General features: G+C 55.4%; 1 protein-coding gene across 2 annotated transcripts in view; it reads left to right on the forward strand.

Moving 5' to 3' along the window:
• The first annotated feature begins 5545 nt into the window (after positions 1–5545).
• The window catches only part of SLC6A6 (solute carrier family 6 member 6), a 79681-nt gene continuing 57520 nt past the window's right edge, over positions 5546–27706 (forward strand). The window contains exon 1 of one of the 2 annotated variants that reach the window (XM_044755458.2): positions 5546–5852. The gene's annotated coding sequence lies outside the window, so the exon portion shown is untranslated. Of the gene's footprint in view, positions 5853–6040; positions 7010–27706 lie in introns of those variants that run through there. The other variant, XM_070493411.1, reaches the window with a different exon arrangement.

A 27706-nucleotide genomic window follows, 5' to 3' on the forward strand; every position in this document is an offset into this window, starting at 1 on the left:
GCAAGTTAGGATGAAAATAAAACCAGGCCGTGGCACAGTGCTGGGGGCAGGAGCGCAGGGGTCTATCTGAGACACAGCCGTCAGGGATGGTCTTTGGGGTGGAGACATTGGTGCTGAGGCCTAAAGGTTGAGAAGAACCCAGCCCTGGGAAGGGCTGAGGGGAGAGTATTCTGGACAGGAAGAAGCAGCCAGAGCAAAGGCCCTGTGGCAGGAGGAGCTTGGGGTTTGAAGGAAAGCCAGGAGACTGGTGGGGCTGGAGGAGGAGGAAGGAGATGAATGACAGGTATTGGGGGGTCTCAGAGGCTATGAGGAGTGTAGGCTCAGTGCCAGCACGTGGGGGCTGCAGGGTGGCTCAAAGCAGGAAGGAGAGCTGAGCGGGTCTGGGCTCTTCCTTTTGATTTTTGCTGATTTTTCATCTCACGGAGTGATGTGCTCAAGCACATAGCCTGATGGGTGGCATCTTTAGACACCTGTGCGGCCTTCACCAAATCAGGATACGTCACCTTTCCCACCCTCAGAAGGGTCCTTCAGCATCCCTCTCTGGAGGCAGGCGCTGCCCTGATTCCCAGACCCTAGACTCACTCCGCTGATTTAGGAGTCCTGGGGAACGGCCCGCACAGCATGTGGTCTGCCGTGGGGTCTTCTCTCACTGGCCTGGTGATTTGGAGGCCCCCGCGGTTTTGTGCCTCTCGGGAGTCCTTCATCCGTCTGTCTGTCCCCCGCCTCTCCTGTGGATGTACACAAGCAGGGCTGTTTCCGGGGTTTGGCTATGATGGATAGTGCTGCCATTCACATTCTTGTACAAGTCTGTGTGGACGGATGTTTTCCTTTCTCTTTGGTCAATACCTAGGCCTACAATTGCTGGCTGATAGGGTAAGTAGATGTTTAACCTTATCAGAAATTGCTGAACAGTTTTCCGCCATGGCTATCCCACGCCACGCCCCCACCAGGCGCAGAGGAGAGGCCCCGGATCCCTCTGGCTGCCGAGCAGAGATGGGCAGCGGGCGGGAGAGGAAGCCGGAAGCCAGGGAGGAAGCCCCTGCAGTCACCATCAGGGAGACAACGCTGGCCTGGCCTGGGGTGGCCAAAGTCTGGAGAACGTCATCTATCTGCCGCGTTAGGGAGGGAATCACCACACACACGTGTCCCCTCCCCTGGTCTGCCTCCTGTGCCCACATGTCCCCGTTCCTGCCAAGGGAGAGGAGGAAGCGAGTCCTGGAGCCTTGCCACTCATAGACCTCATCTGGCAAGGGCTTCCTGGTCCCTCTGCTTCCAGGCCCCACGCTAGGCACTGCTGGGGATCCCTGTCTGCTGGGGTGATCCCAGCCTGGGGCTCCAAGGTTGGCTGAGATCCAGGCGGCAGGAGGGCAGTGGGCAAAGTGCTTTGGGAGACAGAACAGCATGGGGGAAGGAACAGCATGGGCAAAGGCTGGGAGGTAGGAAAGCCAAGGGTATGCATGCAGGAGTGTTGGTGAGTATTCTGGTTAACCAAATATTAGACTATGTGCCAGGCACCAGGCTCAGTGCTTTGCACGAATCATCTCCGCTGAATCCTCACAACTTGGGGCATAGGAGTTATGATTAGTCTGGCTTTACAAATTAGGAAACTGAGGCACAGAGTGGTCACATGATTCACTCTGGGTCACACAGCCCAGGAAAGACAAAGCTGGGATTTGCAAGCAGGCAGAGGGAGAGTGTGTAGACGGGAGGCAGACTCCTGGAGGCCCCGATGTTCGGGTCAAACCTCCGCCGTCCGGCCATCCATCCGTCCACGTCCAGGGATGTGGACACACGAGGTGTGCCCAGGAGAAAGTGACCAGGCCGGTGGCCCCTGGGCAGCCTCGTCACTGTGCCTTTGTCTCTGGGGAATAACGTTCGGAGAGGCGCGCGAGGCCGCCAGGCGATCCGGCAGGGCTGGTGTCGAGGGGCCACCCCGCGCTGTCAGACCTCCAGCAAGCACTTCAGCAACTCTCCTTGGCCGCCTGATAGATGAAACAAACTGTTCTCTGGCAAGGGACGAGGGGTTTTGTTCAAAGTCCTGGATCGATTTTACTTCATTATTGCCAGCTGCTGAAAAAGCATCAAGTGGCCTTTCTAGTCTCATCCACTGCCTTCAAGTTGAGGGCTGCAGACTGAAGCCCGAAGCTTGGCTCCTCTCCTCACAGGCCCTCTGCGAGCTCTCCCCGGCAAGCGATTTTCATTCTGGAAATGGCAAGAGTTAGTCCCAAGGGAATTTTAGGCAAGTATGTGGCTTCTGCTGGAACCTCTGCTGGGTTTCCTTGAAGCCCCCTCCTCGTCACCAATGCTTTCGCTTCCTTGGTGCTCAGTCTCTCCCTGGGGCTTCCAGCTCCCACCCCTGGACAAGGGGGTGGGGGCAGTGCACAAAGTCCACCCTGGCTCTCAAACTCGGCCCTCTGCAGGGGCCGGGTAGGTGGCATAAATGAGGGAACTAGCCAGGTGGGGAATGTGGCACCCTGGGGAGCCCATGCCCCCATGTGAGGGGCTGGCTGATGCCACTCAGCTCCAAGTGATCGCAGACAGGTAGATAATGGGCCCCAAGGGGCTCCATCTTGCCATTTGTCCAGAGAAAACAGACATTCAGGTTGCTAAAATGTGATTCTTCCAAAACTTTATTCACGGTAGTTAACTCAAAATATTTTAAAGCCCAGGAGAGGCTAAAGGAGCACCTCTGGGAGCTGGATTCAGCGTGGGCCCAGTTTGAGAGCCCTCCTCACGATGGCTCAGGGAGGCAGCACTCACTGTCCCACATACGGAGGAGGAAACCGAGGCCCAGAGACGGGGTGTGCAGGCCCAAGTCACACAGCGGGGAAGCAGCAGAGGGGGGAACACAAACTGGGGGTCTCGGGCCTCATGCAGAGCTCTCCCCTCCCCATCCTGCACTCCTCCCGGGGCCCCCGCCCCAGCCCCTTGCCACCTCTCCTGCTGCCTCTCCTTGGCGCTGAGCTGGAGCACTTCCGGCTCTCCTGCCTTCTCTCTCCCTCTCCTGCTCTGGGGTGCGTTTTTGTCTGGCAACTACTAGAGGCCTTGAATCCCCTCATTCCGGATTGTGGTCTCTGACAGATTAATGGTTACCAGGGGAAAGGGCGGTGGGGGTGGGCACAAAGGGTGAAGGGCTGAGCCTAGAATATGACTGACAAATAATAATGTACAACTGAAATTCCACAAGGTTGTAAACTGTCATAACCCCAATAAAAAAATAAAATAGAAAATAAAACAAGACTGTGGTCTCCGGAACCAGATGGCCTGGGTTTGAATTCCAGCTCTACTGCCGGCCGGCTGAGCAACCCTGGACAAGTTACTTAACTTCTCTGTTGGCTCAGTTTTCCTTTCTGTAAATGGGAGAGATTAATAGTACCGACCTCATAGGGCTGTTGTAAAGGTTCAAAGCATTAACATACATAAATGCACCGAACCACGCCTGGCACGGAGCTGAGCACTATATAGAGTTTGTCAAATAAAAGAAAGGCAGCAAATGTTTATTGAGTACCTACTATGCACCAGGCCCTGTAATGGACCCCGGGACTCGACCGGGCACAAAGGACACGATCTCGTCCCTCACGGAGGTGACAGTCTACAGGAGGAAGACGGATGGCTGGATGAGCCTCGTCCGTGTGTCCGGGGCCAACACCATCTGTGCCACACTGGCCTGCCTCAACGTCAGACCATGCAATGGGCCTCTCCAAGCTGCAGCCCTGGACAGGCCCCTCCCCATCTCCTCTGTGGCCTCCACTGCCCCCCAGGCTCTCGGGGACCCTCCGCTGGGCCTGTATCGCCTGTACTCAGGGCTCCACTCTCGCCAGCAGGCCTCTGCAGGGCAGTGTCCTCTGCCCAGAACGTGCTCCCTCCACTCTTCCCTTCAGTCCCCGGCCTTAGTCAAAGCCCGCCCGCGGGGTGCAGACCTCCACTCCAGGGTCCCTTCCCCACACTATGCCCTGCCGCTTTGCACTGTGCGCAGTGACACACACACAGAGTCTGGGGAATTTGTGCTTGCCATCTGCTCCTTCAGCTCATGGAGGACCCTCACTCACGTGAGAGAAGGGGAGAGACAGGGGGACCCATCACTTCTCTGCGGCTTGGGCTTCCTTGCCTAGAAAAGGGGCGCAGTTACCCTGAACTCAAAGGAGAGAGCTGAGGTGCCCAGAACTGGATGCCACCTGGGGCCGCTGGGATGCTGCAGGTGCTGCTGGTCCCTGGTGCTTCCTGGAGGAAGGGGCACCTGGGGCCAGCAGAGAAGGGCAGGGAAGGCACCAGAGGAAGGCAAGGGAGGGCACGTGCCAGCAGTGGCCAGTGTCTTGCTTGGCAAGCTGGGGCAAGCGTAGCCTGTTAGAAGGCCAAGAGGGAGCCAGACAGCAGGGGGCCTCAATGAGGAAACCAGGGAGAGATGACTGGTCCACACTCGGGGCTGCTCAGGAAGAGGGCAGGCAGCGGGTCCAGGCTGCGTCAGGTCTGATGTAGGGGATGCCTTTGGTGGGGCCTGTTTGTATTTCTTCTTTTATTCTCCATCGAAAAGGTGAAGGGATCTACGTGTTCTCTACACAGCCTCCCAGGTGCAGAGAGGGCATGAGAGAAAGAGAGGAGAAAACTGGGGCTCAGAGAGGGGAAAGGCCTTGCTGGAAGTCACACAGCGCTTCCACCTCACGCCCAGCCAGGGCATCGATATGGAAGATGGTCCCTGAGGACTCGCTTATGCAAATAAGGACAAGAATAATGGCACATTCCCCATTTTCATTTAAAAATAGTCACAGTAGCTGACACTCGTTTGGCATTTCCTAAGTGCCGGGTGTTGTTCTGAGCTCTTTACACTGTTAACCTTGGATCTTCATAGCAGCCAGAGGAGATAGGTCTTCTTATTTTTATTTCCATGTTACAGATGAGGAAACTCGGGCACAGAGAGCCTGAGTAACTCCCCCAAGGTCACTCAGCTGGGGCAAACCAAGCATCAGGGGAGCTCTTTACTGGCTTCACATCACAATCTCAAGTCACCCTGAGGAGGTGGCCCGGGTGGGGTTACTGGGCCTACGTTCCAGGGGAGCAGACCGAGGCCCAGAAGGCCTGGACGATTGCAGAGGAGGACCAATGCTGCGGTTTGGACCTGGCCATTCCAGGAGCCCTGGCCCCCTCCCCTGCGCCAGGTGGCTGGGCGTCTGGCGGGGAGGGAGGGAGTCGGGGTCGGGGCTCTGTTGCTCTTCATCCGAAGGCAGGAGGGCGCCCCCCCCCCCCACTCAAGGACCGGCGCCGTGTGCCTTGGCACCAGGGTTTGGAGGGAAAAGCTTTCCTCGAAAAGAGCGCTCTGATGGGGAACGGCGGGCCCAGCGTCCGCCCGCGGCGCGAGGGCGTGCGCGCGCTCGGAGAGCCCGGGCTCTTTGTGTGTCCGAGCCCGTGCGCGCGTGCGTGTGATGTGTGGGGGGTGTGTGTGTGTGTGCGCGTGCGTGCGGTGTGGTGTGGTGTGTGGGGTGTGTGTCCGCGTGTGGGGCGGGGCTGGGCTCCCGGCCCCGCCCCGGCCCCGCCCCCGGCCCGGCCGAGCTGGTATTTTTCCACCTAGCAGGATGGGTGATGCTGAGCGCTGCCTGCTCAGACAACAGACACGCGAGGTCAAGAAGAAGCCGCTTATAAATTACCGCTTCCTCCGCGCAGCCGCCAGCGCCGAGCTCCGGGCCCGGCCGCAGCCCCGCTCGCCGGCCAGCGCCGAGCCCCGAGGACCGCGAGCCCGGCCGCCGAGCCCCGCCGAGGAGGAGCGGAGCGCGCACGCCGCGGGCCGGAGACCCAGCGGGCGGGCAGTCCCCGGCGCGTGGAACCGAGCGCAGCCGAGCGCAGCGCCGCGGCCACCCCAGGTACCCGCGGGAGAGGGGTCCCCTGCCGGAGCCCGCGCTGCAGCCGGCCGGGCGGCCCGTGCCGGCGCCCCTTTCACCACCGAGGGCGGGCCGGAGCGTCGCCTGCTCAGTCCCGCCGGCGGGCTGTTATTGTTTCCCCTGGGAGAGGGCTCGGCTTCTCGAGTGGGCGGCAGGTGTGTGTCTGTCCGTATCGGTGTCTCAGGCTCACTGGGTGTCTGTGTGTATCTCCGTGTCCTTGTGTGTGTCTGTGTGTTTCTGAGGGTGGCTGTTTCTCCATGTCCCCAGCAGCGTGCACTTGTGTGTCCCGGTGTCTGCCTGCCCTTCTCTGTGTCCTGGGCTGTGCATGGTGTGTTGCGGCGTGTGTCTCTCATACCTGAGTGTGGCTGTGTCGCTGTGTCTTTAGGTGTGTGCGCTTGTGTGTCCTGGGGTGTGCCGGTGTGCACCTGTGTGTGTGTGGCTGTGTCTCCGAGCACCTGGCTATGCACGTGTGTCCCCGAGGGTAGCTGTGTCCCGGGGTCCCTGGTTGCGGGCACTTGTGTGTCCTGGGCTGCACCTGAGGGAGTGTCCCGGGTGCCTACAGGGCCGGACGGCCAGAGCTCCTTCTCCAGGGCAGGCTGAGTGGGGAGAGGCAATAGGGCGGTGAGGCTCCAAGAGCGCTGCCCGTGCACAGCGTGCAGGTGGCAGTGCCAACATCCAGTCGCCTTGAGTGGCAGGACAGAGGCCCGGAGGGACAGCTGGGGGCCAAGTGGGCAGTAGGCAGGGCCGGCAGGACACATCCTCCTTTAGACTTTTCCCCTTCCTTCTGAGGGTTCCTCTTTTGGGCAAGAGTGTCTCATCCCCCTCCCACCAGGGAAGCCAGAGAGAACCTCAGGGACCTCCTGACAGCCCCAGAGCTTCAGCCTGGCGCAGAGGGGAACCCGGGGCCACGCTCCTGGGCTCTCAGGGAGGTGTGTGCTGGGCTGGCCACCGGCTATTTTGATCACTGCCTGGCCTCTGCCAGATGCAAGCCTCCCCCAGGACCAGCCCCAAAGGCTTGGGAGGCAGCCCGGGCCCCCATTTCCTGCCTGGAACATAAATCAGCTCCACAACTGCCCAGACACTCGCATGGAGGGTCTTTGGGCTGAGGGTCAGTGGCGCGTGGCTCCATTTGGACTTCGGTAAGTTGGCCCACGCTTTGGCACTGTTGACGTTCAAATAAATGTCATGGAGGAGATCTTTTTGAAATTTCTTTTTCATTTTTTCTTGGCTGGAAGGGAGGGGATCTCATCCAGAGTCTCCTGGCCAGAAGGAGTTTATTTTTATGAGAGAGAGCAGGAGAGCGCTTAGCAACCGCCTGCTCCCTCTGACGGGAGCTACCCGGGAGCGTGCGGTGGGCATGAGGAGGTGTGGGGTGCAGTGGGGACAGGAACTTCATCGGGATGGTGTTGGGGGGATCCGAGGGGGCCCGAGGGCACTGGCCAAGAACCCACCTTAGGGTGGGACTGGCAGAATGGCTAGAGGTCTTAGGCCTGGCTCAGTCCCAGTGGAGCTTGGGCAATGACCTTTTTTGGCCTCGGTTTCCTCATCTGTAAAATGGGCGGAGTAGACCGGCTATGGGGCCAGCAGGGACTGAGAGGCAGGAGCTTGTCCCTAGGGAGCTGAGTCCCAGTGTGCTGTCTCGGTCTGAGTCGGCGGCGACCTTGGGTGATTTCCTCAGCCTCTCCGAACCTCCGCTTGGCTATCTGGGCAGCAAGGACGCCCATGCCAGCCCCACTGCGTCCTTGAGGGGATTGAGGGAGATGAGGCTGAATAAGCCTGTGGTAAGCTGTAAAGCCGGGCTCGGCTTCAGAGCTGCCGATTAGAGGGTGTCACGAGGCCCCAGGTCACTGCGGGATGTGGCTGAGGCCAAGACGCACTCCCCAGCTCTGTCCTCCAAGGATACCCTTGCACAGCCTGACCCGAGGCGCAGCCACCGTCGACCTCCCTGCCCCGTCCCCCATCTCGTCCTGCCGTGACTGGGTCACATCTGCTCTGCAGAGTTGGAGGGCCTAGTGGGTAGTGCCCATTTTACAGATGGGCAAACTGAGAGCTGCCCGGAGGACTTTGCCTGGATTGGACAGCCGCAGGATTGGGCTTCAAAGGCCTCACTTGGCCAGCTGTGAGTTTTGGCCCCGTGGAACCTTAGTCACTGATGTCCTGGGGAGCCAAAATTGGACCAGGATCTGGGGAAAACAAGGGACAAAGGTGCCCCATCCTCAGGGCTGGAGGGTGAGTGCAGGGCCCATTGGCACCTCATGTCTGTCCATAGTTGTCCCTGCTCCCGTCTTCTCTGTGCCTTCTCGGGAATCCCTGCCCTCCTCCTACACAAGTGTCAGCCCCCCAGGAGGCAGTCTGGGCTCTGCCGTGGTGTTTCCGAGCTCCAGCTGGCCTGCCTGTCAACCTGTCAGAGGATTTGGGAGCTGTGCACTTCTCTGAAAGTCTTTCCAGAGGTCCGGAAATGATAAGACACTTGTGAGTCCTTGAACACGTTCCTGTATGTAGGCAAGAGCTGAAAAATAAATGACCAGGAGCCTGAAACGCAGCTCGGCTGCAGCAGGAGGGCTCTGGGTGGGAGCTGAGGCTGGCCTTGGAACCCCAGGGTCACCCTGGCAGGTGTGGGCCGATGCCCCACTTCTGCAGGAGGTCGTAAGACAGAATCAGATTCTTTGGGGCTGCATCTCTCTGCTCCACCTTGGCCAGCTTATCTTGAACTCACGGGTCTGGGAGAAGCCGCGGATGTGGAAATGCCCAGAGTGTGAACGAGAGCTGTTTGTAATGTGCCTCATCTAGTCGTTGATCAGCCTTGCCAAGGTCGGTTCTGGCCAGGCACTGCATTCGGGCTAGAATACTGGCTTTCGAGGAGCTCCTAGCCCAGCGGGAGCTGGGACGGTGTGGCAGCTGCTCTGACCACGTCTGTGGGGTGCTGTGAAGACTCGGGGGAGCAGTGTGCTTGGACGGCTGGGTCGTAGACAGGGGGCACTTCAGCCTCTTAGAGGAAGTGATGTTGGCCTTGGCGTCTTTTGTGAGTGGAGGACCAGGATGGGCTGGCATTCCTGGCCCGGCCACAGCAGGGGGAGAGGCCCCGAGGCATGAAATAGCTGAGCGCTTTCGCAGCACAAGCCTCCGAGGGTTCCAGCTGCAGAGAGGAACGGGGCAAGTGATGGAGCGCCTTGAGCGCTGGGGAAATGGGCTCAGGCTCTATTCTGAGGGCAACAGGGATCAAAATAGCATCCCACTGGGTTTGGGGACAGCGATGGAGCAGCCAGTGAAACCCAAGAGCCCGGAGAGCCCCAATGGTGAGTGAGGAACTAGGCTGAGATTCAGGCTGAGCCACTGCTGGTCGGGGCACAAAGCATGTTCCATGCCAGTGAATCTTGCCCTGAGCAATTTTTGTAAACACAGGGTGAAGGCCTGGCCATGCCTTTTAACAGGTACATGGGCCATTAACTTGTTGGCTTTGACCTCCCAGGGAGCATGAAGCCCTGGCGTCTTCAGGGTGAGTTATGTCGGTCCTGGACAGAGCTCCGGGTTTCCCTTCCACCTTGCCTGGTCAGAGGCTTCACTTGGAAACCTGAGCAGAGGGGCTGGGGTTAGGGTGGGGGGAGAGGGCAGAGAAGGAACATTGCTGTTCTGTTCTGTTTCTGACGCTCTATGAGTCAACCGACTCTCTTGTAAAAACCAACATACAAACAACAAATCACCCAAAACGATAAGAGGGGAGGAGGATGTAGGGGGCAGGGGCTAGGCAGCAGAACTACCTGAGTAACTTCCCACAAATTCAGAGTCTCAGGCCCGGCCTGGACACGCTGCATCAGCATCCCCAGGGGGTGGAGTCTGGGAATCTGTATCATTTAAAGTTTTCTCATGTGATTTCTTAAAAAATATTTTTAAATTGAGATATAATTTACATGCAGTGAAATGCAAAGATTCTGTTACAGTTTGATGAGTTTTGAGAAATTTATACACCTGTGTAACCACCACCGAGATCAAGATAGAGAACATTTCCAGTGCCCCCGAAAACTGTCTTGTGCCCGTCACCTCCCAGAGCAACCAGTCTCTGATTTCTGTCACCGTCGCTCGGTTTTGCGAAGCCTGGAGCCTCACACACGTGGACCGGGTGGCATGGACTCTTCCTGCCCGATGTGTTTGAGATCTGTCCATGCTGTGGAGAGTGAATCGGTAGTCCGTTCCTTTCATTGCTGAGTAGTATTCCAGTGTATGGATGTACTACAGTGTATTTATCCACTCTCCTCTTGATGGATGATGTTTGGGCTGTTTCTAGTTTGGGGCAATTATGAATAAAGCTGCTGTGAGCATTTGTGTACAAGTCTTTTTGTGGACTTATATTTTCATTTCTCTAGGAGTAGGACTGCTGGGCCGTAGGGTAGATGTAAGTTAATTTTATAAGAAACTGCCAAAGGATTCTATTAGTTAAAAACAAAATACACCTCAAGCAATACAAAACTGTTTAAACTAAAATGATCCTTAAAGATCATTAAAGAAAAATGCAATCGAATCTTCAGTCCTCCGTCTGACTGACTGACGTTTGTCCTCTATCTCTGTTGCTGTGATAATAAAGGCCTTTAAGAGTATACACTGCCCTCTGCATACGGCTTTAACTGTACCCTTCCCATGGCTCCAGGGACATACCTCTTCTTTATTACTTTCTAGATCTGTTTTCCTTTCATTTTTGATATCCTCTTTGATCCAGGGGGTGTTTAGCAAGCTCAGTAGTTTTGTTTTGGTGTTCACGAAAACGGCATCAAATTGTTCTCGGTTCTGCCACTCTCTGTTCAAACAACAGACCATTGTGGGCCCGCCCTTGTCGGAACAGACAGATCTGCCAGGCCATTCTGAGCAGCTAGTCTGCACAGGGGAATCACTGACCTCGTCCATCCTGTCTTAATCGCCCTGACTGCCACCAGCTCGGGACCGCTCCCACCCAGTGACTTGGAACTTGCCCTGAAGGTGGGCAGAGAAGCCGCCCAAGGCCCTTCACATTCTGAGCTGGGAAGGCACCAATATTGATTGAGCAGCCATCATGCCTTATCTCCCTTCCTGCATTTACGCCCTGTGCCGGACGTGGGGGCTCTTCCCTCCATGTTCTAGGTGAGTTCATCCAGTCTCAGGACAGAGGCTTGCCCCAGCTCACACATCTGGGAAATGGGCAGAGAAGTGGAACCAGAGCCAGTCCTTGTCCTGCTGGCGGCCCCGCAAAGGTCTCCTGAGCACCTACTGTGTGTCAGGCGTGGTGCCAAGGCCGGGGGGCGGGGATAAGTAGAGAAAGCAGCCCCTGTGCTGGAGGAGCGCACAGCCTCGGGAGGGGGGAGCACCCGTATCAGGAAGAGGTTAATGAGCAATCGCAGGTGGCTTACGCCAAGGTTCGGGCAAAGGGTCCGGCCCCGGACGCCGAGGAAGGTCTGAGGGAGAGGGGGCCTTTGCTGGGGAGCGGGGGATTTGGGCCCGTGGAGGTAACCCTCCCTGCGGATCAAAACAGGAAGGTAAGCCATCAAAAGGGCCGTTGTTCACAAACCCATGGTTCTTTCCCAGCCCCACCTGCCTCTCAGGGATTATATAAATGTAAAACAGGTGAATTTAAGGACAGTGTTTTCACCTGTGTCAAACTTTGATGCTCACGTTCTCTGGCGTCCTGATTTTATCACAGCTAATGGGAAAGTGGGTGAGAGGGCAGAGCCGTAAAAGATTCCTTAGAACTTGGCCACTCCGCTGACACCTGCAGAAGCTGGACGGGGCTTCCTGGAGAGCAAGACCGGCTGCTCAGGGAGGAGCATGGAGCGGGCTCCTCGTGGGCGGCTCTGGCCCCTGTGGGGAATAGAATCGAGACGGTTTCGAGTGGCCTGGTGGGTGTCAAGCAGGGGCAGGGGAGCTGAGTTCTGGTTCTGCTTACCTTGGGTCCTCCCTGGCCCCTCTGAGCTTCAGCCTCTCCCTTAAGCAGAGGCCTGGAGGCCACATCTCTGCGGGTCCCTTGTGTGGAGTGGGGACGTTCTGACAGTCCCACCACTCCCTCAGCTCTTCTCTGCATGTGGTGAAAGTGCCATGTTCCACCGTCCCCTTTCCAGCAGAAAGTCCTTCGCCCGGGCTGGGGGCACGGTGCCTGGGGTGCAGGGGTGCCGCTGGCTGTGGATTTCTGCAGTCACGCTTAGTAGGTGAAGGGCCCAGAAGGGAGTGATCCTGAGGGCTCTGCTCTCTTGCCCCGTAGCCAGTCGGCACCTGGAGATGGTGGCCTCTTTCCCTGATGGAGGACTCAGGCCGTGATTTCAAGGACATTCATTCCATCACCAGATAGCACCTGGTATGTCCTCTCCGGGGTGACCTCACCAGCCTCCGTGCCTTCTGGGCGCTCTCCATACCATCGGGCCCGCTCTCGGCGCGTCAGCCTCCTGCTCGAGGCCGGCAGTGGCTCCCTGGTGCTTTGTGAAATCAAGTCCACACTGTTAGCCTGGGCTTCGAGGCCCTTCACGGTGTGGTTCCTGGCCAGCTTCTACCCCATGTGCTCCTCTCCTCTCCTCTGCCTGTGATCTGGCTGGTTTCCACCCCTAGACGGGCAGGGCTCTCTCGGCCCTGCCCAGGCCTCAGTCGGCCCCGCCTCGCTGCCCTGCTGTCCCCACTCTTCAAGGGCTACCTTGAAGTTGCGTGCTTCATGGAGCTTTCCTTGAGCCCCTTAACGGTGCCTGGCACATAGTAAACACTCAAAAAAGATTATGTGAGTCCAAGTGGATGTAATCTTGCCCCGCTCTGGGCCCGCTCGGGCGGGGCTCGGCTCTCTGTGGTCTTGGCTTTGTCCGGCCACCCGACTGAGAGCGCCTCAGGGCAGGGACACATGCTCCTGCAGCCAGCGTGGGGCCTGGCGCACAGCGGACGCTCAGCACAGGAGCAGAGGCCATCTGATTCCCCCTGCCCTGAAATGGGAGCCTGTGGTTTGACCATCTGAGTGGGTCCAGGCTGGGAAATTCCATTCGCCCATCACCATCCATCCAACAAATATTTATTTGTTCTAGGCCCTGTGGCTGCGGCAGGTGAACAAAACAGACTCAATCATGGAGCTGACCAGAGAATAATTTAATGAATTATCACTGGGGCACCAAGCTTTGGATGCCCTTGGCCACTGGCTTGCTGTGTGATCTAGGCAAGTCCTTTTCCCTCTCTGGTCCTCAGTCCCGACTGTAAGGAAACCTTGTGTTTGGGGAAAATACCTGCCAAGTAAAAGGGGGAAGACCTTTCCTTTTCTTGGGGAGCATACATCGTCACCGCATGGGATGCTGCTCCCGTGGGCCCCCTGTAAGGATGCGATTATGGTCCTGCTGGTTTTCAAGATGTCTTAGCCCTTGCTCTGAAAGGAGACGTCCCGATTTGGGGACTGGAGTTCCAGAGATGTTCTGAGCAGAGCTGCAGCAGTAGGCTTTTAGTAAAAAACTTTTCCCTGCAGAACAAGGTGGATTTTTCTTCCATCGGTAGGAGAATATAGATCAGAACAGACCTTTGGGAAAAAAAAGAGACACCCCCCACCAGACCTGCCAGCCTCTGTCACCAGTCCTGAGCAGAGTCTGTTTCCATCTTCCCCTTCTCACTGGTGGAAGGCGTGACGTGGCTTTAAAAGGATTGTGTCCCAGGTGTGAAAAATCGGTACCCGTCCCTGCAAGGGGCAGCTCTGGCCACAGGTGTGTTTTGTACTGTCCACACAGAATTTTATCAATTCGAGCCAATATTTTTCAACGTGGGATTTTTTTGCATCTGCATCTGCTTGTCTGGTTTCTCTGAATGTACCTCTGTCCCACCCGGCAGCCCCGGCCAGACTCTCCAATGTGCCCCCAGCCCGCGGCCATGCCTGCGATGAGGTCCGGCCGGCCCTGGAGGCCTGTTGCCGGTGGACCGGGCAGGTGGCAGCTTCCTGCTCTGTGCATTCTGCTTCCAGGGCAGCCCCGCTGCCGGCCTCCGCTCTGAGCGACGGGAGGCGCGCTCCGGGCAGAGAGGGGAATTGAGCTCCTTGAAAGCAACAGATTGAGCCTTCTGTGGAGAGGAGGGGACGGTGCTGAAAGCCCCAAGTCTGAGACCTGGAATGGTTTCAGGGTTTATTGTTCCCTTGGCTGAGCCGGCGAGTTAAGTTGTGTGATCAGTGCCTACTCGCTAAGTCTCGTTGTAGGACACCCTCGGCCTGTGTCCTGTCCCTGTTCCTGCACTGCGGAGGGGCTTGTCGTTAGTTGGGTATTTTTCTCCCCTCCCTCAACGTTTCCTTACCTCTGACCCTGCCTGCCGTGGCCCCAGGCCTGGGGGTCGTTGCTACCTCCTGGCTCCGCGTTGGGATGCCGCAATAGCGACAGCAATAATAACACGTCCCAGGGCTCCTCGGGCCTGGGAGCTGTCACCCACACCTGAGGTCTTGTTAGAATGCCCCGTTCCCTGCAGGAGGACTAGGGTGGGGCCTGACATTCTGCATTTCTAACCAGTTCCCGGGTGATGCCAGTGCTGCTGGTCTGGGGACTACAGTTTGCGTAAAGGAGGCAAACCACAGCCATGGGCGCCTGCCACACTTTGTAAGCCGGGCCTGCGCCTTGTAAGCATCATCTCTAATCACAGAAGATATTGCTATTCCCACTTTGCACGTGAAAAGCTCAGGCCACAGAGACAGCAGGTAACTTGCCGAAGGTCACACAGCTGGGAGGCAGCTGAGCCAAGCCAGCCCTCTGGGCCAGTGCCACCTTGGAAAGGATGCTGGTGGGGAAGCCGTTTTCTGCTGAACGGTGTCCTTGGTCCAAAAGCCACAGGAGGCTTTTCAAGGCAGCCAAGTCGGATGTAAATCATAAAGAGCCCAGGGCCAGCCAGGCCGTGCTGACAGCAGGGCAGCCGAGGCGGTGTGGAAGGACGGAGCCCACAGCGGGATCTGGTGCTGGTGTGCTGCCTGGGCTGGGGAGCCAGCGGGGAGGCTCACAGCTCCTTAGGGGGGCCTCTGGAGCCCAGGGAGGCACCGTGTCCCTCTTGCAGTCTCCCCATTGTTTAGACAAATCCCCGGGTGGAGGGCTGGCTGGAAGGGTGAGCAGTGGGATGGCCATAAGGTGGGACCTGGTGCTTTAGTTGTGTAAAAACTGGCTCCTCCTTGCAGCCACGCAGGCACGGTCCTTAATTGAGGGTCTTCTTTGAGGACTGAGGGGCTGTGGGCTCTGGCCTGCCTGGGGCTTTATTTTTGCGCTGGACACCTGCCCCAAGCAAGAGGGAAGAGAAGAAGAGATTGAGTCTGGGTCCTCAAAATGTGGTCACTGGATGTGCAGTGCAGGCATCAGCCGGGAGCTTGTTAGAATGCCGAATCTTCGGACCTGCTGACGCAGACGCTGGGGGTGGGGCCCAGCACTCTGTTTTATTTATTTATTTATTTATTTTGGGGGAAGATTAGCCCTGAGCTAACTACTGCCAATCCTCTTCTTTTTGCTGAGGAAGACTGGCCCTGAGCTAACATCCGTGCCCATGTTCCTCTACTTAATACGTGGGACGCCTGCCGCAGCATGGCTTTTGCCAAGTGGTGCCATGTCCGCACCCAGGATCCAAACCGGCAAACCCTGGGCCGCCGAGAAGCAGAACGTTCGAACTTACCCGCTGCGCCACCAGGCCAGCCCCCAGCACTCTGTTTTAATCAGCCCTCTGGGCTTAACTTTGAGAAGGGCGGATTTCTCCATCTCCGGCCCAATGCCCAGGGGTCGGGAAGGGTCGGTTCTAACCCCTGCAGGAGGCTCCTGATAACTAGAGTGTCAGGGCTGCAGGGGGACCTCAGACGTCATTTCACCTGCACCCCACTTTTCTGATGACCTGGGTGTCAGAGAGATAAGGGGGCATGCCTAAAATTACACAGCACATTCAAGACAGGGCATAGGTCTGGATTCTTAAGGTTGCAAGTGGCAGAAATCAGTTCAAACTGACTTAAAAAAAGAACGTTTACTGACTTCTTTAACTGAAAAGCCCTAGGGTCATACTTCAGGCATGGCTGGATCCAGGTGCTGAGAGATGTCATCGGGACTCTTTCTTTCTCTCCATTTCTGGGCTCCATGTCTCTCCTCTGTTGGCTCTGTTCTCCTTGGGGTGCCCCGGCCACACAGGGTATACTCCCTCTCAGCACAGCTGTCTCAGCCTGGAAAGAGACTTCTTTTTTCGCATATTTTTAGCATAAGTCCCTGTTATTACTCTCGTTCTCCAGGCTTCATCATGTGCCTGTCCTTGAGCCAATTGTGACAGCCCCTCTGATTGGCTAAGCCTGGCTCACATGCCCGCCCCTGGAAGTAGAGGGTGGGATCAGCCCAGCGGGGTCTCCAACCTCCCCACCCCCGCACTGTGGGGGTCTCCAGGTGCAATGGATGCAGGCTAGACCCATAGGGACTTAGTGCTGTTCTTGTCTTCTTCTCTGAGCTGGGCTGGCCTCGTGCAACTGCCAAGTTTTCACCCAGGTAGAATCATACTCTCCTTCCTCTGATTCTTTTAACATCACGCTTGTACTTGTGCATTAAACGTCTCTCCCTTTGCCCCTCTTCCCTTGGTATAGTCTAGGATAGCGAGGTACACTGACACTTCCACCGCCCACACCTGTAGCAGACATTACTAATCCACCCCAGCCTTCAGAGAGCCACCCGTGAGATGAGGCTCCATGGCATCTTGGTTGAGTGTTGGCCTTGACTATGGGGTTCCAGGCTCCATGAGTGCAAGAGCCTCGGCTGCCTGGTTCCCTGTGTTCCCAGTGCCTAGAACAGGGCCTGGCACACAGTAGGTGCTCAATCAGTTGTTCACTGACTGTTCCTATCGCACAGTGCCTCGGACACGGTGGGCGCCAGGGTGAGCCCGCTGAGCGTGGGGGTCCAGCACTGCAGTGAGCCTGCTGCCCTGGAGGGACTGCGGTGCTGTGGTCCTGAGGCGGCTCCTCCGAGCGGCTGTGCTGTAGGGACAGAGAGGAGAGTAAGGCACTGGAGGCCGTCTGCGCGCCCGCCGTCACTCCCTTCCCTTCCCTGTGAATCCACTGACTGGTCATGGAAATGTAAGAGCTTAGTTGATAGGGAGCCGGCTCCTGGTTTTCTGCGTTTTTATATTCCAGGAAACCGGAGAGCCTCGCAGCACAGCCCCGCTGGTGGGGTGACCAGCAGAGGTGGCCTGCCCCGCTGGCGGCATTTCCCAAACTGAGTTCCAAAGACCAGGAGGTGTTCTATTTAAAAAAAAAAAAAAGAAAAAAGGAAAGGTGCACCTGGCATCCCTCTCGCTTGGAGACCACTTGGCTCAGCAAAGTCCCCCAGGTTTCCTTGGCATGGAAATTCTGAGCCCCTAACCGGTCGATGAGTATCATGTTCTCCCAGATTTGGGTCCCGGGCCCCCCACAGCCCCTCTCCCAGGGCTCTCTGGCCCCGCGCGCACAGGGAACAGTCAGGCACAGATTTGGGTGTGTGGCCCGGCTGGTGGGGGACTCGCAGGGCCTTTGGTTCAGGCTGGGGGGCGGTCGCTGCCCCTCCCGGCACAGTCTGCCGCCGGGCCTTGTCACTGACGGTTTTAGGGACATGGCACCAGGAAAGAGGTGTGTGGGTGAGTGTGTGTGTGTGTGTCTGTGAGCACGTGGGTGTGTGTGTGAGCGCCTGAGAACCCCGGTTTTCCATGCTCCCAGCAGGTGTGAGTTGGGTGGGCGCACGTGGAAGAGGACGCCAGCTGGGGTGCGGCCCCTGCCTGGCCAGATCCCCTCTCTCTTCCTCGCTTCCTCCCGTTGCCATAGGTCCAGATCGACAGCCCTTTCTGAGGAGCCTCCGAAACGTAAATGTGCTTTGGTGTCTCAGGGACGCGCTGCACTGACCCGAGGAGGGGCACTTAGGATCTCAAGGTCTCTCCAGGCTCGAGGAGGAGGAGACAGAACCCCGGAGGCCCCAGGACCTTGTCCATATGTCTCCTCTGGGTGGCCAGTCTGTAGCCCAGGTTGGCCGCCTGTGCTTGCCTGTTACGGGGAGGCAGCCCTGCAAAAGGGGCGAGCACAGATTTTGGAGTCCTGGCCTGGACCCCATCCTGGCTCGGTGATCGGGCCTCCCTGAGCTGATTCCGACATGATGCTCCAGGAATCGGGGCTACTGTCCTAATTGTCTCTTTATTAACCTTTTTATTTTTAAAAAATTGAAAACCTTCAGAAAAGTTGCCAGAATCTTACAGTGACCTCCCGTGTACCTTTCACCTAGGTTTTCCTGTTGGTCATGTTCGCCACATTTGCTTTATCTCTCTCTATAAATGCTACAAAAATAGTCACATTAATATTCTTTTTTTTCTGCTGAATCATTGGGGAGTAAATTGCAGGCAGCATGCCCCTTCCCCCGGATCCTTCAGCGTGTGCTTTGTAAGAGGAAGGGCCCTTCACGCTTATATAAGCACACACAGTTGTCAACCCCAGGACATTTAACATCCCCACAACCCTCTTATCTAACCTGCAGACCTTAAGGACATTTTGCTGATTGTCTCATATTAACAGAAGCTTCTCCCACTTCAGGATCACAATAATGCTTTATAAAGGGCTTTAATGGGACAGAAGTCTGACTCCGGCACTTTTCTGCAAATTCGTCTTCACCTTGATTTAAACCGTCGCTACAAGGGGCTTTCAGAGTCTCTTAGTCATGACCTTAGTAAACGTATATTTGACGGCTCACACACGTACACACGTGAAACTGAAACTAAAGTTTCACAAAGTGATACTTGTATCCTGGCTGTCTGCAGGCTTCTCTTCTGTTCTCTTTTATAAAAACGATAGCCTTGCCCCTCTTAGTTGATTTCCTGACCCACTGGTAGATTTTGTTCTGGAATTTGAAAACCCTGGCTTCCTACGTAGAAATGTCCCCCTGGGGGAAGGTGGTGCCCTGGCCAACCTCCTGGTGGGCCAGGGCTGGCGTTCTATTGCTCTGGGGTCACACAGAAAGCAAGGACTAGGAGAAAGGCCCTGAGCACATTGGCCTGCTGCTGCCAGTGCTGGACCCCGTTCCATCCTTGTCAAGCCACCTGCCCCAGCCCAGGTGCTCTGTCACAAGCAGCCACAGGCCATCGACCCCCCGGAGCCTTGTTCTTCATGCTGTGACATCAGATGCAGAGAAGCAGGCGGGCACGTCCCTGGTGGATCAGGACTCCTCCCTGGGCAGCTGCTGAGTGGGTTTGGAGATGCCCCACTCCATGTCAGCCTCCAGAGTCATTGTCACAATCATCATAAATGTCAATAGGAGTCATCAGTGACGTTCATTGAACTTTTTAACAGCATGCTCAATATGGTGCCAAGAGGTTTCATGTATAGTAGTGCATTTTATCCTACAACAAAGGTGGATTCTGTTCTTTTGGTAAAAATGACAGATACATTTATTGAGCGCTTGCTGTGTATCAAGCACTGCTAAGCATTTTACAGACTCATGCAGTCCTCACAGTAGCCCTGTGAAGTGGGCACTAATATTATCTCCATTGTACAGATGGGGAAAACTGAGGCTCAGAGACGTGCCTGACTCCCTCCAAGGTCACATAGGCAGGAGGGATTTGAACCCCCGTGGATCTGACCCTGGTATCCACGCCTGGTACCCATGCCATCCATCACTGCCCTCTCCCCTCCTTGCTCAGGCCAAGAGCAGACTTCTGGTCCAGCCCCTTCCTGAGGCCTCATCTGGTTCATGAGTGGCCCAGGGCAGCTGGGAAGCTAGGTGCCTGCTGCTGTGAAGCTGGAATGTGAGTTCTTCCAACTAAAGAGAATCTTGTGCAAGGGACCTCGGGTCCCACCCTGGCTGCTGGCTTTTTAGGCACTAGATAGATGCTGACCGCTGTTCCTCTCTCCCAAGGCTTGTTGACCCATCGACACTTGGATGGGAGCCCACTTTACATGAGAGACGGCCAAGGCTGAGAGGCAAGTTGATTCTCATGCCTGTCTGATGCCTCCTTCAAGCAGCCCTCTTGGCTCTTTCTGACAGGGCTCCTGTCCCCTTTCAAGGGGCAGGCCTTGGGATTAGGAGGGAGATGTCTTTAGAGAATAGGAGTTTTCACCTCTGAAGTCTGAGCGCTATGGGGTGTGCCACCCTTCTCACTGAGGCCTTCAGGTTCCCAGCTGACAGTCACTTAGGAGCCCTCACAGTGTTGTGTGCTGCTTGGGAAGAGACGGCAGATGTGCGGATGTTTGTTGGTTGTTCAGCAGACCCTGAGTTATTAATGACCCAGCCAAAAAAATTATTCCTGACCAGGGACAACCCATGTAGTGGAAAGTTCCTGGAGCTGGAGAGTCAGAAAGTCCTGGGGTTACATCCTTACTCCTCCCTGTGCCAGATGTGTGACCTTGAGAGACCACTGGGCCTCTCTGAGCCTCACCTTCCCCATCTGTGAAATGGAACAGTAATGGCACCAGGAGGCTTAGAAAGACAGCAAGTGTGGGAGCGGGGTAATGATTACTTTGTCATCACAGCGGAGTTTTGAAAGCACTCAACAGGTCTCACAAAATCAGGACGAGCACCCTGATCCACTTTCTCGTTTCATCTCTCTGGCAGGATGCGCTAGAGCAGCCCCGCACCCTCCCAGCTGAAACTCAGACCCACCCTCCCGGGTGTCTGGGGTAATTTTAGGAAGAGAGGAGTCTCTCTGGGCTTGTCATGAGCATTCCCATGGAACCCCCTCGCCCACACACACACACACACACACTGCCCCCCAGGATGGAAACTGTGGCGGTGGGTGGGGTGTGAGCACAGCTGACCTTTGACCTGTTCAGCAAGAGCCTCTCGTACCCTAGGGGGGCCACGACAATGAGAAATGGTATCTATCGTTTGTTTACCCTGATTATAAAAGTAACACCTTGTCGAAAATCTACATGTTTTGACATACAACACTGTGTGAGTTCAAGGTGTGCAACATATTGATTCGATCCATTTATATTGTAATATGATTGTCATCACAGTGTTAGCTAACACCTCTATCGTGTGACATAATTATTTCTGTTACTGTTGGGAAATAATATATTTTTAATACAGAAAATTTGGAGAGCACAGAAAAGTCAAAAGAAAAAATAATTCATCTCTCTGTTCCACCATCCAGAGGTAACCATGTAACAGTGCATAATAAACGTGGGTGAATATACATTATTTAAAATTTTCCTTTTGAAATTAAACTTGCAGTGTGACTATGTTTGGAAGCCAACTTTCCCCCCCGTAACATATTTCTGAGCATTTTTCTGGGTCTTTGATCTTCTAAGTCAGGGGTCAGCAAACTTTTCTTAAAGGCTGCATAGGATGTATTTTGGGCTTGTGGGCTATGTGGTCTCACCTCCACTGGTCTCACGTCTGCTGTTGAAGCTAGGAGTCATAGGCAAAATGCAAATGAATGTGTGTAGCTGTGTGCCAGTAAAACTTTATTTACAAAAGCACGTAGCTGGATCCTGTCCAGGCCGCTGGCCCCCTGTTCTAATTTGTTTGATTTGTTTGAGTAAACCGTCATTTATTTAATTAATCCCCTAGTGATCAGAGTTGGCCATTTGCAGTTTTTCTTTCTTATAAACCGCTCTGCTGTGAACATCGTTTTTTTCCTCTTTGTAATTGTGGTAAAATACACGTAACATGACGTTTGCCATCCTAACCATTTTTAAGTCTGCAGCTGAGCAGTGTTAGGTCTGTTCACATTGCTCTGCAGCCAGTCTCCGGAACTGGTTCATCTTGCAAGACTGCATGCAGTGAACATCTTGCACGTTGGCCTGCTCAGGAAATTGGAATTGCTAGCCTAAAGGGGTGTGCGCTTTTATTTTTAAGATGCTGGGCACAAGTTCCCAATCATTGACCCTCCAGAAATGGCCCTAATGGACACTCCTCCCTGTCATCAGTGACAGCCCTCAGGCATCAAGAGAGAGAGTGGTGGCAGCTTCCTGGGGAGCCCCTGCCTTCAGAGCTTCAGGGAGCAGAGGATTGATTGATTGATTGATTGATTTTTAAGATTGGCACCTCAGCTAACACCTGTTGCCAATCTTCTTTTTTTTCCTTCTTTTTCTTCCCAAAGCCCCCCAGTACATAGGTGTATATTCTAGTTACAGGTCCTTCTAATTGTGGCATGTGGGACGCCACCCCAGCATGACGTAACGAGCGGTGCCATGTCCGCACCCAGGATCCCAACCGGGAAGACCCTGGGCCGCCGAAGCAGAGCGCACGAACTTAACCACTCGGCCACAGGGCCTGCCCGGGGAGCAGAGGGTTTAAAACAGTCCATCCCAGAGAAGCAGCTCCTAGGCTGCGAGCCCTCCTCATTTGGGGAAGAAAATAACTCAGTAAACAAGAAATGGTTATGAATATTGGGCCAGACTCTTGAAGGAGAGGAGAGGTGTGGTTAAGACCTAAGCTCAGGGGTCCAGTGAGTCTGGGTGTAAATGTCATTTGGCCTGTGTCTTGCTGTGTGACCCAGGGCACATCACTTACCCTCTCTGGGACCCAGGGTCCTCTGTCAAAATGGACATGCTATTGACTCCCTCTCCTGTGGCTGTTTTGAGGACCAGGGAAGAAAAACTATGAAAGTTCTAGAACAGTGACTGACACGTAGCTGTTACTCAAAACATGAGAGTTATTCTTGCTTTCCTGTTGCTCATATTAGCGTGATTATTTTTGACACCTGTATCTCAGGGTAATCTGAATACATGGGCAGTAATAGCACGCGCGGCCCTTTGTAGTTCTCAAAAAGGTTTTCCATCTTTAATGTTTGCCTTCTCTTATAGTGTTATTACTGTCCCCATAACGGGTGAGAAATTTAAAGCTCAAGAGGGCAGTGGCCGACTCAAGGTCCCACGTGTTGGCCAGGAGCCAGGGTTTCAGCCGCCTCTCTGGCTTGTAGGCTCCCACCTGCTGGGAGACGAGGCCTCTGGACGACCAAGGAAGCAAGAGCCACCTCCTATGGCCACGCCTGTGGCAGGAAAGCTCAGGCCTCAGGTGGAGAGAAGATTCCGTGGGTGTATCTTTCTGTCTTGGCTCTTAGCCCGGACCAGGATCAGACAGGGATTTCTTCAGGGAGGGAGGCTACAATTCAAAGGGGTGGGAACTTCCCGCACACCACGAAGCAACTCTCCAACGCCAGCTGATCTACAGTTTAACTCAATTCTGACACTATTCACCTGGAGAGAGCGTCAGATTCCTCAGGTTAATGGTTCGGTCATACAAGACTGCCCCCTTCAGATGCCAATCCAAGGCCAGGTGATCACCTGAGCTTCCAACCAACTGGCTGTAAATCCAGCTGTAAATTGGAGGTTCCCACGACCGCCTCCTTGGGTTCGATCAACTTGCTACAGGGGCTCACAGAACGCAGAGAAGCATTTTACTCACTAGATTCCCGGTGTATTACAAAAGGATCTAACTCAGGAACAGCCGGATGCAAGAGACGCACAGGGCAGGGTCTGGGGAGGGGGCCCAGAGCCCCCGTGTCCTCTCCGAGCACCTCTCCACCCTCCTCAGAGCTCCACGAGTTCACCCATCCGGAAGCCCTCTGAACCCTGTTCCTTTGGACTTTTCAGGAGGCTTCATCACCTGGGCGTGAGTGATGAACTCACTGGTGACTGGTGATGGAACTCAACGTCCGGCCCCCTCCCCAGCCCAAAGGTCCAGGGGGTGGGACCGAAAGTTCAACCCTCTAACCTTGTGGTCGGTTCTCCTCACCAGCCCCCATCCTTAGGGGCCATCTCAAAGCTGCCTCATTAACATAACAAAAGACACCTTTATTGCTCTCTCCGCTTAGGAAATCCTGAGGGTTTTAGGAGCTCAGTGCCAGGAAAGGCCGTGAAGGCCAAATATATGTTTCTTATTATAAACCACAATAGCACAGGGCTTTTTTTCAGAAACTGACAGGGCCTTTCAAAGACCAGAGCTGCCCACTGCAGTGAAACCTGAGAGGTTTCCGGAAGGTGTTCCCATCTGTTAGTCTGTTCTCAGCCAGCAGATAGCTGAGTCCAGAAACCCAGCTCCCAAAGCAGGAACCTCCTGGGTCCCTGGGGCTGAAAATAGCCTCTGGGTTTGGAGCCGGTAGCTCCCTGGAGCACCCCCTGGGGACGGTGCCCTGGGTCCGTTGCAGACCCAGCCGTCCTCGGGCACCCCACCACCTTCCCAGAGGACCTTGGACATGTCGCTTCCTTTCTCTGGGTCCTTCATTTTCTTTGCCTGTAAAACAAGGATCTGGAATCACTTCCCTGGGCAGCTTCTGGCGTGGGAGTGTGAGCTTGGGGCGTGAGTCTCAGCTCTGCTTTTGGGAGCCGGGTGCCCTGGTGTGAGAGGTCTCCCTCTCTGTGCTATTCTCTGTAAAATGGGCAGAAGCTCACGGGCCCCACTGGGTCTGTGTGTGCTCAGGAAAAGGGCCGGCCCCTGCAGCAGCCCCAGCTGTGGACCTGGCCCCCTGGCTTCCTCCAGAGGGGTAGGCAGAGGTTGTTCTGATCGGCCTGCTCCTCCACTCCTCCTTCCCAGCCCTGGCTTGGCTCACACCTCACCTTGCACAGGTGTTCTCTCTCACTCTCCGAGTCCCCCATCCTCGCTTCTTTCCTCATCCCTGAGCTCTGGCCCTGTGGGGTCTCACCAGGGCTGCTGTGTCCTGCCACAGTGAGGGGGATGTGGTTCTTATTTATATTTCCAGGGGCAAGTGGCACTTCAAGCTTCTGCTTGCCTCACTGCCTCCCCTAGACTGTTCTGGGCGTCCTGCCTGCCCCACCATCTCCCTGACACGAGAGCTTTCTCTTTCTCTTGTCCATTAAGTTACTCAGGCCCAGAGAGAGACTGTGTTCTGATGAGGAATCCAAAGCTGAGTCCTAATCAGTGGGTAGGATGCTGTGATCAACTAGCAATGTCTGTCAAGGGTGCAGGATAGGAGAAGGTGGCACATGAGTCAGCTACCTGACATCCTTGGTGGTTGCTATCTGCTTTGGAAAAACTGTGTGAAACAGGGAGGAGCCAAGAGGACTGTGAAAGTTTCATGCAGCCATCAGGCAAGAGGCTTCTCTGGGTGGGAAGAAAGAAAGAGGTGTGCCTATGGGAGAGTGGAACCCTTAATTAGAATTCCAGATGAACAGCGAGTTCAGATAAACTCCTGAGGCTTAAAGAGGTGCAGTAACCTGCCCAAGGTCACACAGCACCTTGACACGTCAGGCCACATTGGGGTCTCTCAGAACCACTCTTCCTGTCCTAGTGCTGTCAAGAGAAGAGTTCCCCAGGGGCCGGCCCGGTGGCGCAGTGGTTAAGTGTGCACGTTCTGCTTCAGCAGCCCGGGGTTCGCTGGTTCAGATCCCAGGTGTGGACATGGCACCACTTGGCAAAAAGCCATGCTGTGGTATGCATCCCACATATAAAGTAGAGGAAGATGGGCACGGATGTGAGCTCAGGGCCAGTCTTCCTCAACAAAAAGAGGAGGATTGGCGGCAGATGTTAGCTCAGGGCTAATCTTCCTCAAAAAAAAAAAAAAAGAAGAGTCCCTGCTCTGCTGCTTCCTGGCTGTGCGACCTCGGAGGAGTCCCATCTCCTGCCTGGGCCTCAGTTGCCCCATCTGTAGAATGGGGACTGTGGTGCCTCCTGGGTTAGCTGGCACATGTAGGAGAAAGCAGTGTGGTATATTGAAAAGCTTGATGCAGATATTTCTTCTTAATGTGTCTTATTAGTGATGGCCATAATAAAGTCCTTTCAGGGACAAGTTAGTCACATTAAACAGTCCAGACGTGCAGTGGAGCCTCTCACCGTGAAAGAGACAAAGCTGGGAAAGCCGCAGCTCTGGACGGTGCGCGGGGGCTGCCTCTCGGCCCCGATGCCCATGTACCTCTGGTCTTCTCTGGGCCAGCCGATCCCGTGCGGCCAGGCCTGCAAGGGTTGTGGCCGAGCACCGGGCCTGCTGGGAGCGTCTGGGGAATAGGGGTGCCCCCAACTTGTTTTTTCTTTAATTAACTTTACTTCGTATTCATAAATATTATGACAGGTGCTAGTGATACAAATATAAGTAAGACAGTGTCAATTTCTTAGAATCTTACAATGTAGCAGGTGAGACTGTGAACATATAAATTACCTTAAAACTTGTGAGTTTCTTTGTCCACTTTTGTTGAGAAGTAACTGATACGCCCTGCTGTCTAAAGTGTCCAGCGTGCTGGTTGGATTTACATGTTGTGAAGCGATCGCCACAGTAGGTTCAGGTCACACCCATCATCTCATGGCTACGATAGCCCCGAACTCCTTAAGGCCGCTGGGGACTGACCTCTTGTTTTCCCTTTGCTCTTTCTAGTCCATTTGAGAAACTCGCGTTTTCAAACCCCTTCCAGCCCCGCTGAGTGGCAGAGAGGCCCAGGCGAGAATATTTGACGTCAGGGGAAGCCCCGGGAAAACCTCTAAGCAACTGAAAACCAAGAATTGAAAGTGTGTTCATTCCGTCGTCAGAGAGTTATGGACTTTTCCTGTGGCTCAGGCCCCAGCTGGGCCCTGGGGACCCAGAGATGGGCCGCACTCTGTCCCACCCGGGAACAGGCGCCCGGGCCAGCGGGGAGACACATCCTGCGTCCGTCGGCAGGGTCTCCTGAAGATGCTTTGGACACACAAAGTTCAGAAAACTCTCCCAGAGGCCTTGCATGACCACAGTATGCCACGTGGCACCAGACAGAAGGGCGTTACTAGGGGAGGACACAGCCCATGGAAAGGCAGGGCCGAGAGTGACAGTGCGGAGTGGGTGCTCCGGGGCATGGGAGCCGGCCTTGGCTGGAGGGCCCTGTTCTGTGGCAGTGGGGAGGGGAGAGGCGAGAGAAGCCAGATGAGTGGTCTAGCCTGGTAACCCAGATGCCCTGCCAAGTGGTTAGTCTTGATTCACTTTCGAGAACCAGCCTGGAAGCAGAAGTCCTTATTTAATGCTCCCAGGTGTTCCTACAAGGTAGTGACTGTTGTTTAGTTGTTTTAACAACTGGCTTCCACTCGGGAAGAGAAGCGGACAAGCCCAGCCCTCACCCAAACATGCCTGTAGGGAAATCGCAGGTGCGGCCAGAGGTCCTGAGAGGAGACCCCTGAGGAGACGCTCACCTCACTGGGCTGACTCACGTGGTTTTGGGGGCGTGTGCGGTGCCCTGGGAGGGGTGGCAGTGCCAGCGAACTCGCTGCTTGTTTGACACGGAACACCGGGTGGAGAAACTGCTGTTTTCCCTGAGTGACAGGTCAGCCCTGGGGGTGCGTTTCTGCCTCTCCTGGCGCTCAGCTGGATGATGCTGAGAAGGGGCGTCGCTATTAAACCGCGGGAAATGACAGGTGGCGGCCACTCTCGTTCAGGGGCGTGCTGTTCCTCCTGGGAGCAAATCCAGTCGCGTATTGAGGCACTGCTTGGACCTCCCCTTGTGTAATTTGAGACGGACCATTTTACAGAGGGTGCAACCGAGGCCCCAAGGGGAAGGTGACGTTCCCGAGGTCACTGCTTGCAGCTGGCACGTGGCAGAGTCAGGCTCCCGCTGAGATGTTTTATGGTGACCAGCACAGGCAACAGAGGAACCAAGCAAAGCGTATTTGGAGAACAGTCTTGCGGGGCCGAGTGGGGGTGGGGTGCCTGTTGGGAAAGTCAGAGAACAAAGCTGCAGAGGCCAGGAGGGTCCCTTCCTCTCCACTGACAGTATTAGGGAGGAATTGTGCAGAACTCGGCCATCTGGGGTCGACAGATAAATAGATGAGTCGATTAAAAAGGACGGATTTCTGGACTGTTTGTAGTGCGGCCTAAGTCTCAGGTATCCTTGCGCCCAAGGAGTGGAAGGAGACGTTTTCAGATCGCCGGGGCTGTGTGTGGGCGAACAAGCCGACTGAGTCCCGGGCTGCGGAGGATGCGACACTTTGCAAGAGGGTCCAGGGGAGAAA

This window comes from Equus asinus, chromosome 21 (genome assembly GCF_041296235.1).
Source record: "Equus asinus isolate D_3611 breed Donkey chromosome 21, EquAss-T2T_v2, whole genome shotgun sequence".
Taxonomy (NCBI): Eukaryota; Metazoa; Chordata; class Mammalia; order Perissodactyla; family Equidae; genus Equus; species Equus asinus.